Raw genomic sequence first — 18,354 nt, 5'->3', positions numbered from 1 at the left:
TTAGTACCCAAAGTCTACAAAGAAATTATCAAACTCAACACTCAAAAAAACAAATAACCCAGCTAAGAAATGGGCAGAAGACATGAACACATACTTTTCCAAAAAAGACAACCAGATGGCTAACAAACACATGAAAAGATGTTCAACATCACTTATCATAAGGGAAATACAAATCAAAACCACAATGAGATACCATCTCACACCTGTGAGGATGGCTAAAATAAACCACACAAGAAACAACAGATGTTGGTGAAGATGCAGAAAAAGGGGAACACTCTTGTATTGTTGATGGGAATGCAAACTGGTACAGTCACTCTGAAGAACAGTATGGAGGTTCCTCAAAATGTTAAAAATAGATTACCCTGTGATCTAGCAATTGTACTAATAGGTATTTACCTAAAGGATACAAAAATACAAACTTGAAAGGATACATGAATCCTGACGTTTATAGTACCATTGTCAACAATAGCCAACCTATGGAGAAAAACCAAATGTTTTTGGTTTCTCTCTCTCTCAATCTCTCTCTCTCTCTCTCTCTCTTTCTCTCTCTCTATATATATATATATAGTTTTGGTTTTTATATATATCACTATTTTATATATATAAATATTAAACATATATTAAAAATATATATAAATGGAATATTACTCAGCCATCAAAAAGAATGAAATCTTGCCATATGCAATGACATGAGGGGAGCTACAGTATATTATGTCAAACAAAATAAGTCAGAGAAAAAAAAATAACATACGATTTCACTCATATGTGGAATTCAAGAAAGAAAAAAGATGACTATATAAGAAGGAAGAAAGGAATAAAAGTAGAGAGAGGGTACAAAACCATACAAGACTCTTAACAATAGAGAACAAACTGAGGGTTGATCGAGGGAGGTGGAGGGGAGATGGGGTAGACGGGTTATGGATATTAAGGATGGCATTTGTTAGGATAAGCACTGGGTGTGGTATGTAAGTGATGAATCAGTGAATTTTACCCCAGAACCAACATTGCACTGTATGTTAACTACCTAAAATTTAAATTAAAAAGATAATACAAATAATACCCATGCCCTAAAAAAATACATATTAATAATCACTTCTCAGTCCCAGTTCCAGAGCCCTGCATTATCAAAATCAAACTAAAGCAATGATTTGACCGTATCATTGAATTTTTACTGTATATATAACATGATGCAGCACATTATAGTTCAGGTGCTTTCAACAAGTCAGCTGCTATGGATCACATTTTTTTTTCATAGACTACATTTTTCCTGTTGTTTCCTCCCAGGCAAGTCCTTAAATTTAAGTCACAAGGAACAACTGAACTCAACTGGGAGTAAATTAGTTGCTAGTTACTATTTGTTAAATACAAAATAGAAAGGGAAAATTGCATGGAAGTTTTAAGATTGATGCTGGAGGGATGGGAATAACATTGAGTGTATGCTGTGTGTCAGGCATATCTTATATAGTTTCACAATAAATTAAGAGGTGGGAATTAATATCCCCATTTGGTAGAAAAAGAAATCTAATTTAAAGTTTAAATAAGCAGAGTGGTGCAGCAGAAGCATGCTGGGCCCATAAAGTTTAAATAACTCACCCAAATAACGAATCACTACTTAGCATGTGTTAATTATAGAATGGTGTGCAACATTCATATGACTCTAAAATGCAAACATGAGCTTTCCACTATAACAAACAGCCTCCTTAGAAAAATTATAATTTGGATGTCTATTTTATTATTCCAATCAGTCTAGTTTAATAAATACATATGTGTGCTATCTTTATTAGAAATAGGCAAGAAATATAAAAGCATCTGAGGGGTGTTCACTTTTAAGGAAAGGGCAACAAAAATGTGTATTATGCAAATAATATGTAAAAATGAGTGCAAAGTTTACAGAGCTACAAAGACAAACTCTTTTATGAATCTCTTTAATGAATGTATCCAAGTAATGCAGTACCCAGCATAACCAAAAAAAAAACAAAAAAACAAATAGAGTTTCAATAATAGACATACACATACAAGATGCAGTGTAAATATAAAAAGCTGGGTTATAAAAGAGCATGCATAATATGATCACCTTCATTACACAGATAAGGATAATGATAGAGAAATACCATATTTAATCAATTCTAAAATGCTTATTTTGCTGGTGTTTCCATGGTTGCTCTCAGATCCATTTCTCACCCATCTCTTGCTCTGCTGGCCCTGCAAACTCTATTCCCTAGGCTTCTTCCCAGCTGACTTCCTTAGTTTCAGCTAATAGAAGGTACCCATGAGCAACTGGTGGAGGCAAAGGGAAAAGGCAATGCAAGTGCCCAAATGACAACACCTCATCCCATTACACGTCTACCTTAAAAGTGAGAGCAGCTTCCCTCAGTGGCAAATCTCTGGTCGTCTTACCTACATCTGTTTTGCCTTTTTAGTTCTCTAAAAATTCTCCAAGTAGTTTTCTATTAAATTCTTTCTATTGAATTTTTTGACATTACTTGTTTTCTGACTAGATGCTAACCGATGTTCACATTGCTTTGTTATTCTAATGTCTCTGAAATTGGAGTGGATCTAGCAGTTTTGTTGGTGAGATAGCAAAACTGACTTATCTGCAACTGTCTGTATGTGCATCAAAACTTACAGAATGAGTATCAGTAGCTTAAAAGAAGACCTCAGAGAAGACAATAGAATACTTTTTAAAAAAAATATTTTATTTAGAGAGAGAGAGCATGTAAGTGGAGGAAGGGGCAGGGGAAGAGGGAGAGAGAATCTCAAGCAGACTCCCTGCTGAGCATGGAGCCCCACATTGGGCTCAATCCCATGATCCTGAGATCATGACCTGAGCCAAAACCAAGAGTCGGCAGCTTAACCAACTGAGCCACTCATGTACTCCAGAACACTCTTTTAAGAAACACTGCATCATCTATGCCCTTACAGTCCAGCAGATTATTATGGGTAAAAGCACGTACAAGGACCCCTATGCATCAGCAGAATTTGTATTTCATGTAAAGACAATTTAGGAGTATCTTAACCAATTTGTTTTGCTCATATTTTCTTCCTTCTGCATGCATGTACAACTGTGATCTGTGACTAGAGTTATTTGCTAAATTGCCAAAAAAGACCTTTCAATACATAAAGGTAAAAATAATGTGTCATGGACAAGCATTTTATCATAGTTTTAATTGGAAGCATATTTATTTTCTTTCTTAGTGTTCATAACATAATGGAACATCTTATAATTGATGGTATCTTACATTGGATAAAATATGTACAGGCCCAGTACTAGAGGGATTATTTCCAAGTTCAGTATAGGGATTTATATGACTTTTTAGTTGTCTTATAACTTTATTTCCTTAATACTTTCTAAGTTATTATGTTAAAGTATTGTAAAAGTATTTTTTACAATAAGAAAAATCTTTTTTTAACAGTAAAATCTGTATTAAAGCTATATTAATCTGTCAAAATCTGTATTAAAGCTGTATTCTAGACTCCTTGCTTATGTGGCAGAGTCTGCATTCAAACCTAGTTTCCTAATATTTTTCCATTACTCTCTTAGGATAATCAACTGGTGGTTCCTTTTCTCATTAAAGGACTAATGATTATTGACATTTTCTTTTAATGTTAAGATGTTTAGGATGATCTCTTATTTAAAAGGTAGGCTATATTTAAGTTTGAATATTATCCAATAAATTGATCCTGGCAAAGGGATGGACCCAAAATCTAGAGTGTTAAGGTAATATTTCGAGAAACACCAAGTACTTCATAATGCAGAACACATTCTAGGACAACAAACTCTGGAAAGAAGTGAGAATCACAGGTTGAGATTTTCCTAATAATATCTCTGCTTGTCAAGATGATGAGATGGAGATAATACAGGAATGTGCACGTACAGAGTAACTGCAAAATTCCAGGCACTATTTGAAATACTTTACATATATTTACTCATTTTATGTAACAACCCAGTACTATTATTATCCTCAACTTATATATAAAGACTAGTACAAGAAGCGAGAATTACTTGGAGAAAGAGGGCAATAAAAATATTTAATAGCAGAATGTAAACCTTTACAGTCCTTATAGAGATTGTCCCTAATCTTAGTGTCTGCCATGTATCCTGGACACTGTGAACTAAATTAAGATCAGTAAAATTACAAAAAACTGAAAGGATACAGTCCTACTCTATGAATGACAATCATAAAATGAAAGAATCTTTGTCATCATTTATTTTTAAAAAATCATTTCATAAAGGAAAAGCTTTGTTCCAGGGTAGGTGAAAATAGACATGAAAATAGACCTCACTACTGCTGCATAACAAATTACTGCAAAATTTAGTGGCGTAAGACAAGAAACTTCATAGGGTCACACAGTTTCTGAGGGTCAGAAATCCAGAAGTAGCTTATCCATGTATCTATGGCTCAGGGTATCTCATGAGGGTGCAATCAAGTTGTTGCATGGTAGTCTGCATCTCTATGAATGGAACTGGAGAATCTGTTTCCAAGCCCACTCACATGGCTATTAGTAAGAGGTTTTAGTTCCTCACCGTGTGGGCCTCTACAGGGCTTCCCCCAGATGGAGTGATCTGAGAGAGAAAGCAAAACAGAGTGAGAGAGCGAGAAAGTTGGAAGCTATAATCTCTTATAACTTAAACTCAGAAGTGACATACCATTACCCTCTGTAATACTTGATTCACCAAACAGACCGAGTCTACTGTAATTCACAAAGCTATGAATATCAGGAGGCATTAGGGGCCATCTATAAGGCTGAACACAAAGCCCTTGACATGGAATCTAAAGATTTGGGTTAGTAAAATCATTTGGGTGGTAGGGGAGGATGAAACTTCTTCCCTTACCTTCTCCCAAATTTCTATAATTAGAAAATATCATCCTTGCTCTTCCCTCAGAGGTACTGGATATACTCCCGAATTTGTCTATTCCTTGGGAGACAGTGTATTTGAGAAATGAGGCACTGAATGTGCCCTAAAATCCTGAATTCCCCTGCTTCTGTGCACTTTCTAGTTAAAGCAATGAATTTACTAGAAAAGCCTATTGTTAATCAGAAGGTGAAGCAGTTTTCTTACTGGGAAGAACTGAACAGAAGAGCAGAGCAATTGCACCTTTGAGATGCTACATTCTTCATTCTCTTCAAAGTTCCCATTTATCCTTCTGGGATCCATGAAATAGTTAAGCTCTTTGAGGACTTACGAATTCCTCTTTGATGTTGTCTTGAAAAGTTTTCTATATGCTTCAAGACAGAACACCGAATTAAGTTAGCCCCAAGGTGAACCTACACTCCAGGCTGAGAATTCACAGTCTGTTCTTTATTCACTCTTAATTAGTAGTAGAAGTGATGCAGTCTAGAATGACAATAAGGTGTATGGTTTACATCGTACAGAGAGGGTTTTATAAAGTGTAACCTTGTTTTAAGCTTGCCTCTTTCAACAGGATTTTTAAATAAGATATACATTTTTCTGTGTATTATTAGGTACACCAATGTATACGGTTTTAGAATAGACTCGCAATCCAGGAGAATTGAAAAAAAGCAACAAGTATTTCTGTGCTAAGCTCTACTGCTTAGAGTGACTACTTACATGGAACAAATGTAGTTCAAACATCAGCCTGTCTCTTCTTCATTATTTTAAGAGAGAGGCTCCTTTTTTCCCTTATTGATTTTTCTCTGCTCATTACGGATCATTTCATCTCCCTTTGATTTGTTTCTCTTACCGATTTGGTACTTCTTGTAGGTGCTTCTCTTCTCACTAATGGCAATTGCTGGCAATTGACCAAATATGACATGACTACTGAATCGCAACTTTTTACATCATTATAGCTCAATACTGGTAAATGCAGCTTTATATTCTCCAAATTAGCTCTTCCGATAGTATTAAAAAATGTAGAGGTTACCAAGGACAAAATCATAATAAAAATGCCCAACAATAAAATCACAGTTTAGATCTCTCCTGATAATATAAGGTAAAATAATTTTGCTTATCTAGAATTACGTAAAGAAGATTCCACAAACATCCCTGTACTTGATGAATATCTATGTTCATTCACTGGGAATTTTATTCTACTTGGTAACAGAACTACAAAAAAGTAAATTAATACTATATGTAACTGTTTGGCCATTGAATAAATAAACCAAAGAAAGGACTGATTTTTTTTTTAAGATGTTGCATTTGTCAAATCCAACTTTTTGAATGTCGGTAATTGCTAACTTAGTCCATCTTGTCAGTATGGAAAACAGATTATATCTATTGTTTCCTAACCTGTTTCTATGGCTTATCAGAGTTACTGACTCTTCATTTTTTTCTAAAGTTTGCATCTGCAATGTAACATTCTACAGAATATGTGCCTGTAGCAGAAAATGGAAATACATTCCTTTGTGAAATGTGCATATTTTGGAACATGGATAGTGAGATACAGGAAGGATGAGGCTTTAAGAGATGGTAAGAGGGAAGAAGCTCAAACAAAATAAAAAAAATCACAGTATGATGTATTTCATAAGTATTTTTGCCATACTTATGAGGGCTCTAGGAATGATATATACATCTCATAACAGGACACACTAACAGAAACTGTAGAAAATATAAGATGCAGAGCTGTGTGCTGAGATTTAAATTTTTATTTGAATACAGACCTTTTCCTTTTTCTACTTGAGCATTTAAATACATGATCATTTGTATGAATGATGTAAGGCAACACCTTCTTAATGACTTCTTTTCCCATTCTCCTCACTGGTTTCATTGTACTTTACTCCCCTCCCTGAATCCCTAGCCTGCAAACATGCTCAGTCCTTTCCACTCCTTCTAGAAAATGGACAAAATGATCAATGTATTTCAGCTTCCACATCTTTCTCCGTTTTTGACATAGACTCTCAAGAGTAATCTACACCCACCTTTTTCACTCTTCTGCCTCTAGTGAGTCTTGAATTCACTGCACTGTATTTTCTCTACCACTCCACTGAAACTACTTGAAATTGACTCCTGGATTGTGAAATAGACTACTTTTCATCTGTCTTGCTTTCTTTGTAATATCTGTTTTCCTAATTCTCCCCTCTTATAGCTTAACTGCCAGTACTATTTTGATTTTCCTTCTTAATACTTACAATTATTTATCTGGTGGCTTACCATCAGTTTCTCATCTGCTTTCTTGTCCACAGATAACCAACCATCTTTGTTCCTATTTTATATGGTCCCTTCCATGATATCCACTATATAAAATTATTTCTCCATTATTAAACTTTCTCCTGAATGCAAGGCTCATTTTAGTCGACTTAATAGACTCTAAACGTCTATACAGTTCTTCAATAGAAAATATATTAGGTACAAAAATAATATTAATAACTATTATATTAATGTTATGATAGAAATAGTAATATATTTCATATACAATATCTGTTTTAATTTCTATAATAATCCCATCAAAAGAATTGCTCCATGTTTTATCATGAACAAAACTAAGAAAGATTAAGTAATGTGTACAGTGTCAAAAACCAGTAAGAACAAGTGCAGTGATTTAAAGTTCACTATTTCATTTGAATTTCATTGCTCTACTGCTTCCCAAAATAAATTTTATGTAGAATGAAACCTGCTTTTCTGTCTTGTTTAAAGCTCAGTTAAGAGTTACAGCATCCAGTAATCATTCATACCTGAAGTCTAAGAGATAATTCTGACCACAATAATACCCACATGTAATTTATATGTGAATTTTGATAAATTGGTGTCAAAAATGTCTTTATATAAATTCTTTTTCCCCCTACCCTTGTTCAGACTTTTATCTCAGTTCTAAGTCATTTTCCACTCATTACCTGAGTTATTCATAAACGCAAAATACTTTTCATATTATTCCCTTGAACAAAAGCTTTCAATTATTCTAATTGCATACAGGATAAAGTTCATACTCCCAATCATCTCTTTTGCATCCCCATTATCGATTCTAGTCAGATCCCTTGCCACTCAGTCCCATGCCCTTCGGATTTAGATTCACTCTATCATTGTTTGGTGTGTGAAAATGCCAGTCATTTCACACCTTCTCTTATTCTTTTGCTAAGTTCTTCCTTCTGTCCTTATTTTCTTCCCTGACACCAGTTCATCTCTATTCATTACTGATATATTTGGATTTAAATAAGTTGGTTATACGTGTATCTTCCAAAATAAACTGAAAAGTTTTCAGGTAAGAGTCAGCTATTCATTTTCACAGATCCTCTCTTCTTCCCCTAGAGACTCCATTGTCTAGAATTTCTAGGACATAAAAGCTCAGACTGAGATAGTTTTTTTACTATCGTGGGATAATAAGAGAAAGTTTCAACATTCATATATGAAGTTTTAAGATCCGAGGGAGAGTATAAAAGTGAGAATAATCTTAACAACTTTTTAATAAATTACAATGTGACAATGATATATGCAAAAATCTCACCATTACCTAGGAACATTTCAGAACAGTTATAACATGGAATTGCCTTTAAACATTTTTGAAACAGAAAAATAGAAAAACAGATTGTACCTAACGGAAATCAGAAAAGCAGCACATTTCTTAAAATCTATAGCTGTATTTTTTTTTTTTTTTTTTGAGAGAGGGAGAGAACGTGAGCAGGGAGAGGGCCAAAGGGAAAGGGAGAGAGAAATTCTTAAGCAGGCTCCATGCTCCATGCAGAGCCTGATGTAGGGCTCTATCTCGGGACACTGAGATCATGACCTGAGCCAAAATCAAGAGTCTGATGCTTAACTGACTAAGCCACCCACACATCGCACTATAAATGTTTTAAAAATTAAGGACAACTCTACAAAAATACAAACTTGACACAAAAACATTACAACCGTGCAGGGAATAATGGAATGAATAAAGTCTTATTTTAGCAGAATCCATAAAAAACAAAAAATAAAAGAACGCATAAGAAAATAACATAGAATGTAAAATCAACCAAGATAAGTAAGATAAGAGTTTATTATAGTAAATTTCTTAAAATTAAATATTAAATAGATTAAATATCAAATAGATTAAATATTCACTTTGCATTTAGGAGCCCCCTTGATTTAAAAATAAATACATTTAAATATAGAATAAAAAGTCATATTAGAAATCTTCCAACAATGAGAGGTAAACAGGAATGGAGTTTATCTGAATAAAGAGATCATGTTTTCCTACATCATCCTATTTCAGAGGATGTTTGCGCTGGGTCAAAGGGCAGAAAGAAGTGCTACTAGTTAAGTCTGTAAATGTCTCTTTAATTTTAAGTATTTTGGTGGCTATATAAGGTTACTTCATTATTATTTCAACATGCATATCTTTTATAACTATGGGGGTGAGCACTTTCTTACATGCTTATTGGTCATACTGGACACTCTCTTTTGTCAAGAGCCTATTCAAGTTTTGTTCATTTTTCAATGTTCTTTTTCTTATAGATTTGTAGGAGCTCTCTCTATATATTTAGATATGAATTCCTTGATAAAAGTATGTATTGAAATATTTTCTTTCAGAGTAAAACTTGCTTTCTCACTCTCTCAGTGGTCTTTTCATAACAGAAGTTCTTAGATGTAATGAACACCAATATCAACAAATATTAACACCGACATCAACAGAAATGAGCACATATCCACAGAATGACATGCACAAAATTGGCCATATTAGCTTTATTCATAATAGTCAAATTTAGAAACCATTCAAATGTCCATCAGCAAGAGAAGGAATTAAATTATAAACAATAAAATGGTGCATCAATAAAAGAGAAATTATAGCTACCTGCAACAACACAGCCCAATCTCACAACCATGGCCAAAACATCTCTAGCAGCACAGACACAGATCTATACTCAAGGACAGTGATGGACTGAACAAAGACAGAAAAAAAAATGCATACCATTTAATCCATTTTATGTGAAATTCAACAACAGGCAAAATTAATCAGTGGTAAGAGAAGCTAGAATAGTGTTTACTGGTGGTTCTCAACTAGGAGTGCTTGTGTCCCCCAGGGGACATGGTACAATGTCTAGTGGTTGCCATTGCAAGGGGAAAGGGTGCCGGGGGAAGGGCAGGCATGCTGCCTATTTAGATACTGCCTTTCCTTTTCTTATTTTTCCTGCCTTGGACAGATACCTAAGAAGCAAGGGTGAATAATTAATTGAATCCATTAATGTCTAGAAAGCAAGCATCAAAACTGGGAATGGAAAGAAGGAATGAAGAAAGGAAAAGTCTAAAACAAGGCAGAACTAAAACTCTTGTTTCATGATATTAAAAGGGAATATAAGCATTGATAAGAAGGGAGAATAGAATGAGGCAAGAGTCCATTTTTTTATACTTAGTATTTCTGCTTCATTCTTCCTAATAATTTTTTGTTTCTCCTTTATGCTACCAATATTATTTGTTTCCTAAGGATATTTCTTACACTTAAATTGTGAAATAGTTTCTTTATTAATTCTGGTTTGTCTAGGCTGCAGTATTACCCTTTATAGATTTGTTCTTCAGACTTCTGGTTAATTTTTTCCTGTAAACTGTGAGAGCTGGAGAAAAATCTAGGGATGCAATAACTCTGGCCACTCCAGATCCTCTGAATGATATGGAATGCCCAAGGCAGAGGGTGCCTGTGGTATCTCTGCATTCAAGCACCTCCATTTGCTATCCCATCAAAATGTGCCCTAATGGTTAGCAAATATCTTTATAGCTCTTACAGGGGACTATTTTTCCAGGAGATTATATAAATGCAGTGGTTCTTAAAATGGACCGTACTTTATAATAACCTGGGATGCGTTACAAAATATGCCTCAGTCCCAGTCCCAGAGAATCTCACTTACTTGGTTTTTGGACCTCACATCAGAATCTTTTTAAGTTCCCTACATGATTCTAATGTGTACCCAAGATTAAAACTAATTTTACAGTCAGAAGATTCAATTTACAGAAAATAACTCATCAGCCTGCTTTAATCTTTTCTTAGTAGCCTACTGTAGTGATTCTTAAACTATAGCATGCTTCCAGATTATGCATTGGGCTTCTAAAATTAGAGATTGCTGGGCTCAGCCCAAAGTTCCAGATTCAATAGCTTTAACTGGCACCTGAGAACGTTCATTTCTAACAAGTCTCCAGGTCATGCTGATGCTATGTGCTCCATTCTCTAATAGAACAACTGTCCTACCATTGATGATTTATACTTATGGCTAACTTATTAAAAGTACATTAATATGTTGCTGGTAATTACTTTAGCACTTTCTAAACAAAATTATTTAAGATTGTGAATACAGCATAAACATAATTTTAAGTTTATTGAATTAAGGTTTTTGTTTAAGAAAATGACTTTAAACTTTGGGGCACTTAAGAAATTAAGAAGAAAAATCCTAGAATGCTGAAAAACTCACATCAGAAGTTACTGTTCTGACCTGAAAATTTGGAAACTATAAACAAAATTAATCTATTAACCTTTGTAGTTATCTTAAAGTTTTTCTATATTTTCTTAGTACTTGAAAATATGCACACGAACATATCATTTCCTCGTAAATCTCTATGAAAGATAATTTTAAACTTGCTATAATAATCACAGCAGAGATTAAGCTATTAGATTTTTATTTATTATCTGTATTAAATAAACCAAACAAAATAATCACTTTGGAGAGTGTTTTGTGAGGAATATGCCCGAAACAACATATACTGAGAGTTTATTAAACGATCTTGAAGATGTAGGATAATTATTTGTCCTGTTACATCATAACTCTCTAAAAATGCTAAGTCATAAATTGACTTATGCATTTGGTGTTCAGATCATATAATGTAAGATTTGTGTGATGTCCTTTAACACTGCATATTGTTTTTCAGAGCTAAAAGCTAAAAAAATGCTAATGAATATTATTTTAGATGTGACTACTGTGACCACACCTAATGATTTATTGATGTTTTTTAAGCTTTGTAAAACAGAGGCTTCGAAGCTATAACCTATAAAACTTTCACTTTCCAAAGGGCATTCTGAGTCAGTCTTACATGGAATCCTAGCCTGGAAGTGTAAGCAATGGCATTATGCTGCTGACAATCCTGTCTTTCAAGGCGGCTGTCCAAAAATGACAATGAAGACTACAGAGCTAACACAACCATTTTACTGAATCTGAACTTAGTGGGCTATAAACTTGAAATGGTTTTATTTTTTCCTGTTCTTTGCCTTCAACTAGCCTCTGTCAAAAGTCTCTTTCTCCACTTTTCTCCTTAAGAACATCTTTGAGTCCCTAGTAGGATAAAAGGGATATTGTCCTTTAAATAAACAGCAGAGTATTTTGGTCTCCATGTGTCCCCAGATTTCCTTAGAACACAGAGTATCTAAGACTCCTTATCCCCAGTTTTTCTTCCTAGTTACCAATTTCCAGGTACAGGAAAGACCTAGTCACTACGCTGTTATACCAGTTTTGGAAAAACAAGTGTATCAGTCTCAGAGCATGAAATTCTAATGCAACTCTTTCTTTCTTCCTTTCTTTCTACTGCAAATCTATCTTATAGATTTAATTAAATATTTTTCTGAAATATATCTGTTTAAAAGTTCAAAGTCAGTTGCTCTTAAATATATGAACTGATCATCTTGCACAGTTTAAAATATTACTTGGAAAAATATAAAATATTATTTAGATTAGGCTGGTAACATTACAAAATTGTATAATTAGGGGGTTTGAACCTCCCACACCACTATCACAGAGTTATCAAGATTCTCTATCCTAAAAAGAAAAAAGAAAAAAATAGGGGAAAAAAAGAACTTAATTTATCTTAATTGGATGCTTTCACCAAATCTATGCTCTTCTGTAGAGCCATATCAATAATAGAAGCTTAAATAGTATAGTTGACTTTAAATACCACATAGTGAAATTTCAGAAGAGGTATGGATGACCTAAGTACATTAACATAGGACAGATAGTGCATGCTCCTATTTGCAATATGAAGAGTTAAACTGATAAAAGTTGAGCAAGAGATGTAAGCTGACTAAAGGCTAATTAGGGAAAATACACTAGAGGAAAAAAGTTTTAAATTAGATTCTGAGGGAGGAAGAAGCCTGGGGAAAAAATTAAAGATGGTGTGTTCTCTTTGGAGAGTACGCAAAGCAGGATAGTACATCAGGATTGACACAATAAATATTGAGGTGAGAAGAAGGTCTACGTTAAAATCTCTTATTCTCTCACGTTGGCCACTAACAATTCATTTCCTCCCAGGTTTCAGGGTGTCATTACTAATATCAAATTCTTTCTTTTACTTAATATGTTGGGGGATGGAGATTGGGGAGAATGAGAGTACCCTGAGTATGACAGATTCATGAAGGCAAAGGGGAGGTGGGGCTTCTTGAGGCTCACTGGTTCTTCCCAAACTTTTGAGCCCCAAGAAGACTGATTGATGTCCCAAAGTCTGCTCTAGAATTTCTTTCCATGTTAGCATGAAAAAGGATTTTTTAGCTTATCAGAGATATAGGAAACATGCACACACTATGCATTTTTCTTACACTAATACATCTGCTGTCACTTAATAACTCAGTTTTTAAATGAACATTTAAAAATCCAAATCAATTAATAATATACTTTTTCACCATTTCTTATAACCTTTTCTGATAAGTGATTATTTTCTTCATAGGCATTCTGATATCAACAAAGTAGTCTAAAATCTAATTCTGAAATTCTCCTAATGTATCTATTAGACACAGACTTTTACTTTTAACAAAAGACTACTCTCTAGTGACCAGAGAAGAATGTCTAATACCTGCTTTAATCTGAACAGGCTAAGAATCTGCAGTTTGCAGACATATCTGTCACTTCAAAATATAAATCTGCAAAATTATTTTCCAGAATGAGATTAAATTTCCCAGACCTCATTACTACTCTTCAATAATATATAGTATTCCTCAGAATGACTTTTCATCACTAGGTTGTACAAAGATCTTTCAACCCATTTTGTGCTGCAAAAACAAAACAAAACAAAACAAAAACCAAAAAGAACAAAAATCTTAGTAGTTTTCTCAGATTCAAATATTTTGAAACCCTAGCTTAACTTGAAGCTGCACTGAATCTCACAGGCATTCTTGTAAGAATCTTATTTTAATAGCTCATCTTTCAATTTAAAATTCTTAAGAGCAGAGATTTTTAGAAACATTAAAATCTCACTCATATAACAGTGTCCCATTCTGGTAGGAGTATTTTATGAGGACAATAGCTTTGTGTAGAATGATATAAAAAGATCCTGATTTGTCAATACATAATACAGAAGAGTTCTACAAAATTAGACATTCCTGTTTTACCTGTTTGAGGAAATTGTGTAAGGATAAATTTATGTGAGACATACAGAATTCAGATACAATCAAGTAAAATTAAAATCATGAATTCTTGTAGTAACTTACTATTTTTATAGCATTGGTGATTTTCTACCCTTACCATACATAAGCTCATACATTGTTTTTACTGTTTTTCTTTACAAAGCCTGGCAGAGAAGTTAGATATGCCAATTTGTCCAATAAAAACCCTTAATGCAGTTGAGGTTAACTAGTGTAGACTATACCACATGGAATAAGTTTCGTGTTATTTAGTCCTATGGATGAAGAGATTTTCAAAATGCATTTTGCTTATTGAAGGATAATTATTTAATTTAAAACTTGTAAAATTTTAACCCAGTGTTGTACAATGGCATCTGTATTTTATTTGCCTGAAAATATCTTTATTTCATCATAGTTTTGGGGAGGATTTTTTTGTCACTGTGTAATTCAAAATTAATAGCTTTTTAAAATTTCTCTTGGCACCTTGAAGATGCCATTGCATTGTCTTCTGGTCTCCATTGTTTCTATTGAAATACATGCCTTCATTTCTATTTATTTATTTATTTTTTTTTGGTATGTAATGCATTTTTTTTTAATCTCAAGATTTTCTATTTTGGACACTGATATTTGTGACTGTCTATATGACTGATATGTCTAAATGTGGTTTTCTTTTTTTTACCTTGCTTACGGCTCTCTGATCTTTCTGGCACTATCAGTGAAAGTTCTTTTGCTATCATTTTTTAAAAACATTTTATTGCCGGGGCGCCTGGGTGGCTCAGTGGGTTGAGACTCTGCCTTCTGCTTGGGTCATGATCTTGGGGTCCTGGGATCTAGCCCTGCGTTGGGTTCTCTGCTCGGCGGGGAGCCTGCTTCCCCCTCTCTCTCTGCCAAATAAATAAATAAAATCTTAAAAAAAAACATTTTATTGCCTCATTATATCTGGATTTTACTTTTGGAGCTCCAATGTGTATATATTAAACTGCATAATATTGTCCCATGAGGTCATGAGGTTCTGTTCATTTTTCTTTTTTTTTTCATTTTTCTTGAATCTTTAGATCTCTGTTCCTGAGACCATAACTTCTGCGTTCCAAGTCCCTCTAAACTGGAGAGGTTCAATCTCCAAACTGTCTCCTCTCAGAATCTTCTTAGGGCTTGGTTTCAAGCTTTTTAAAGTGGGTCTAAAGTGGACCTTTCTCTGGATGTGGCCTTTATCACACAGTTGTTCAGCCTGATTTCCATGTTGTTAGGAGGTGTTAAGGTCTATTCAGTACGTCTGGGTCAAAACTCCAAAGTCCCCAGCACTCATTAATATCTTAATATCTCTGTTCTGCTCTCACCTCTGTAGTAGTCACTCTCTTACAAGACTTGACCGGCCATGTGTATGGTTGTCTAGCCCAGCTCTCAGTCAAGTATTTATAGGAAACACTCATATGAATTGCATGACCTCTATAGACTCCTTTTCTTAATCTCCTGCCCCACAGATTCCAACTACTTCAGACATTCAGAACTTTCATCTCTGCCTCTTTAGATGTGTGTGTGTGTGTGAGAGAGAGATACAATTTCTGACTGAATTTCAGGTCACTGCACTGGAGCTGGGAAATACTCCCTACACAGAGGTCCAGAGAAACTAGAAGGTCACCTATTTTTTTCCTCTTAGGAACCATAGTCCATTTGTGTGGCCATTTTATTTGATATACTTAATTCTAACATTTGTTCATATTCCTCCTTGGCTATGCAGTGCCCACCCCAATAGCATCATCCTCTTATTCTTTAACTGTTGCCCTTTATTTAGCTATCTGACATTTCAATTCTGCCTTCATATTCTAGCTTTCAGTAAATTGTTTTGGCCTTCTGGTTAAATAACAGTTCATGTTCTCTTTTCTGGACTATTGAACTCTATTTCCTTTTGGATTTCAGGATAGAGATAGTCTCCTGATATGGAAGTTTCTGCCCCTTAAAATATAAGACATTCTTTCTGTCAGATATGACTATGGATAACTATTACAGTTAAACCATCCTCCTACCTTCCGTCATCCTTAAGTGACAAGCAAGGAGATTCTGACACCAGGAAACACTTGAACCTTATTGAACCTTATTTGCTATTAGACTGTACTAAAAATAAAATGCCTATCAATATAAATTTCCTCTTTTTCTTTGTTAACAAATAGAATTTAGCTAAAGACCAGAATATGTCCATCTAAATAAATATTAAAATTCCCAGATTCCTGCAAGCCCAAAGTGGCCATGTAACACTTCCCTTCACAGAAATGCATGTCAAGGGCATTAGGCAGGACTTTTGGGTAACCAGTTAAAAAAAAAAAAAAAAAGACAAACATGGCTCCAATCACCTTTCCACTCACGCACTCTGTTCCACGAAGGTCTGATCTTAAACTTAAGAAGAACATGACCCAGAAAGCCATGAGATCCCAGAAGAATGAGAGGTGCCTGGAGTAAAAATGAACTAAATCTGTGGCCTAAAACCAAGCCTATATGAAGTCAGCTTGTGTCAGTCAATCTCAGCTTTACCAAAGATGTGAGAAATAAATGCTTATTTGCTATATGCCCCTGAGATCTTTTTGGTATTGATTATGTAGCACTGATTCTAGCGAAGCTGGCTGAAACAATAAGCTAGACTCAAATATTGGAAACTTGTAACTAGAAGATAGAAATGTAGGAGGAAATAGACCACCTCTACTGCTGCCTGGGTTCACTGCCCACCTCTATTTTCATTCAGCAGATTTTCACACAATTGATTATCCTGTGTCTTAGTTTAATTATAAAACAGGAAAAACAATCTGCTTTTTTTTGATGAGGATTAAACAGATAATAGTTTAACATATGATAATATGAAATCTAGTATATAATAGATATGTAATTAGTACTTAATACCAAACTGAAGGTTTTAGGTTTTTCTCAGTAGACCAGTGGTTTTTAACTATATTTTCATGGAAGACTGTTGTATGTCAGCTGAGGTGTTCCTTAATAAATCAGAATAATGGCGGCCTTTTTCCAGTAAACAGATTAAGTAAATTCATATAAATTCCTGGTTATAAGAATTTTTCTTCCCTATGTGTTTTAAAATTTTATTGTTTGGCACAATTTGTTTGCAAGCCAGATGAAAACAAGTTAATGAACATGTGGTATTACTATTAACAGAAACAATCCAGAAACACTAATTATACTTAGTTTGATAATGTTTTTTAAATAGACATGTGTGGCCTAAATTGTCATTTTCTATTACACAAGCAAAATACAGTATTTTCTCCCAAGAATTTTGCTCCAGCTCCTGAGATGAAATTGAAAATATTTTTTTTCATTATACTTTACAAATAATAGTGTTCTTTGAAGAACACAATAATTTGTAGATGCTTTGCATGCTTAAGATCACTGTTGTTGAGGACTCAGAATCTCTGGGAAAAAAATCTATTTTTTTGTTTGTTTTTGTTTTTGTAAGAGAGATCTGAGCTTGAAAGCTTATGCTTACAGTAATACATAAAGTTTAACGGAAGGTAGAAAGGGCTAGGATCCAAGCAGGCTAGAGGATAGCCCTAGTAAGATGAAAAAATGATTGTTGTCAGAAGCACAGGAGAAAAGAGTTAATTAATGAAAAAGATATTGGGAAAGTGGATAATTTGACAGCATCTGGATGCAGGTGGCAAGGGAAAGGAATGAGATCTTTGAACATTACTGCAAATGAAAATCACTCTGAGAGCTTAGTAAAAATGCATAGATAATCCTTATCCCCATTCCCAAGAATTCTAGTTCAGAATTTCTGGAAAAGTGACTTAGAACCTACAGTTTAAACATATTCCATTTCTGATTCTGATTCAGGTAGCTGAGAGTCACATTTGGAGAAAAAAATAGAACATGATATACTCTAATCATCTGGAAGCATTAATTTGACTTTGCTATTTCAATTATTTAGCACTTCATATGTCCTAGTTTCTGGCAGGGATTGATGCAAATGGTAAATCAACGGTAAAGAATGACCCTAAGATTTTACTTTTAACCATCTGAGAGACAAATAATGCCATTAAGGAAGATGAAGTACACACTGGTAAAATGACATATTGTAAGGAAGGAAAGGTGATACATTTTTTTTTTGATGTGTTGTATA

Source organism: Lontra canadensis, unplaced genomic scaffold (genome assembly GCF_010015895.1).
Source record: "Lontra canadensis isolate GAN:19392208 unplaced genomic scaffold, GSC_riverotter_1.0 scaffold4, whole genome shotgun sequence".
Lineage (NCBI taxonomy): Eukaryota > Metazoa > Chordata > Mammalia > Carnivora > Mustelidae > Lontra > Lontra canadensis.
Note: the sequence above shows the minus strand (reverse complement) of the source record.